This window comes from Artibeus jamaicensis, unplaced genomic scaffold (assembly GCF_021234435.1).
Source record: "Artibeus jamaicensis isolate MK-2021 breed Jamaican fruit bat unplaced genomic scaffold, CSHL_Jam_final contig_889, whole genome shotgun sequence".
Taxonomy (NCBI): Eukaryota; Metazoa; Chordata; class Mammalia; order Chiroptera; family Phyllostomidae; genus Artibeus; species Artibeus jamaicensis.
In genome coordinates, this window is record NW_026522005.1 from 1,956,960 (window position 1) to 1,959,416 (window position 2,457).

Here is a 2,457-nt window from a genome sequence, read left to right on the forward strand (position 1 = left end):
ATACTGGTCATTTTTTTAAGTTTATAAATTTTAAATTAATGTTTCTGTATATTTTTTATTTTCAATAAAATAATATGTTTTAATTATGCTTGTTGCAGTTCAGTTTTTAGTATGTTGAAGTTAAGTTTATGTAATGGCAAAAAGATCCCCACTTAGTTTTGAGAAATAAAAAAGGGGTTTCAAGGTTTTAAAAATATCTGCACTTGGGTTAATTTTGCTTTATCAATTTCCTTGAAGTTAAAATCTGTTTTTTAGAAGACTGTAGGGAATCATTCTGCATGGTGTGGGGAATGTAGCCCAGCCCCTGATTTGGAAAACTGAAGGGGATCAAGGTCAGCACACAGGACAAATGCCCATGGATAGGTTCTCCCATGGGGAATCAGGCCTGCATTGTATCTAGGCCACTTTGAGGCTGGCTTTTGCTAAAACTCCTTCCCCCTGAATTGAGGCAGAAAAATGTTTACTGCATATCTTTAAAGTAACTTCCTAAAATCTATGCTAAACCTTCCAAGGATGAGTGTAACCAATTCAACCACTTTTCCCTTTGCATTTGCAAATATCCTTCTTCTCTGATGTGATTAGCAACATCCTCTCCTTTGTTATCTGTAAAAGGCAACCACCTAAAGCGAACCTGTCTATAGTAAATGTAATGTGCCTAGAAAAGCAATACAAGCCCATCTGGGCAGGGGCCGGGGCCCTCTCTCTCACTCGGAGTGGCCATGCTGTCCCTTTTTCTCCACAGGACTTCTGCAGTCCATGTGAATTTGTTGGTCACACCCACAACACACGGACCCCATGGGCCGGGGTCTGTATCAGAAGATGACTCTCTACAAAACCATCTCCTGTATTAACGGACTTGACACCAGGAGAAAAAAAAAACTATCTTATTTTTCAGTAGTTTCATGGAATAAGGTAGGAGCTCAAAGCAGTCAATGTAATGAAAATCACCCCTTCCCCCAGTCAAGAGATTTAAGAGGAAAAGAAAGTATTATAAAAATATTTGGTAGCATTGCATTACATCAAAATTTACATTTGTAAACCCTATGCAAATTGCCTTCTGGCCCTGGTGTAACTAGAGCTTCATTTCATATACAGACCAAATCACCACAACTTTATCCATTTTCCCAGACTGGATTTGGACTCGTGTATGAGAACAACTCCTTCAGGTGCTTCCATGGAAATGAATTATCCTAAAAGGCATGTTTCATACCTGTGTCCCATGCCCCTTCCTTCCCACCATTTTATAAATGCAGAAACAAGGATAATATATAGTTCCCTAAATCACATAGTTACCCAGGACCAGAACGAGGACCAAAATCCAAGCCTCCCAACACCCCCAACTAAAACCATGGAAGGTGGGCCTGTCCAAGGAGGGCTTGGAAAGAGCAGGCCTGTCCCAGCAGGGTCGGAACAACGATTCTCGCCGGCAAGCTGTGTTTGTGGGTACCAAACTTGTTGGCCCCCTGGGCTGCAGTGTACAGGAAGCCTCTAAGAGGTGAGCTGAAGTTACGAAGAGTCTTTAACTTTATAACGAGCCACATATCTTCCACAACTGAAAGCCTCAATTGATTGCAAAACAAAACAAAACAAAATAAAAAAAGGCCTTTCGAGAAAGCTGACTACCTGAGCCACCCTTTTCCCACTTCAGTTATAAATCATGAAATCCTTTCTTCTTAGGGACAACTGACTCTCTATAAACACGGTTAATGTAGGAGAAAACCTTCGAGTTAGAAAGCATTTTAGTTTTTATATGTAGAATTCCCTTGTGGCCAGGGCCAAGAGTGGGGAGGAATCCACAGGCCAAGCCCTGCCAGCCTTGGGAGCTTATCTAGCCTTTGGAAGACAAGGTCTCACACCAGTTTTTACTCATGAGACCACGTGGGCCTCCCTCCCACCCAGTCCTGTGTAGCCCTAGCAACTACTGGATGGGGGGGTGATGGTGGAAGCAGATGGACAAGGTTGGTTTTAGAGCGAGAAAAGCCATCCTGAGCACCATGTTCCCACAATCCCCTCCCACTTTCTGCCTTCTATGACTCAGCCAGCAGCTCCCGACCTCCCGTGAACTGCACACAACTCAGCCCGGCCCCAAAGCTTGTAGACTGCTTTGTGAATGCCTTCCACAGGCACTCACTGACCAGAGAAACCAAACACAGGGCTCTGATTGTTTCATTTCTACAGCGGCAACCTCTGGATCTCCCCTAGAATAAATCCTGGGTAATGATATGTGGCTTCTCCTTGAGTTAGTTGTGCCTAACAAACATCCGGAAAATAAACTCAAGGATATCTCGTAGCCTAACCCCAAGGAAGCGGGTTGTTTCAAAGACCAGGAATGAGCAAAACAGCCCTCTGGCTCAGGTCTCCCTGTCTCTCAATCAGAGTTTGCCTTTGTTTTCACTGTTAACATTTCAGCATATTACCAGAAGAATTTTAAAGAAAATATATTTGAATAAGAGAGAT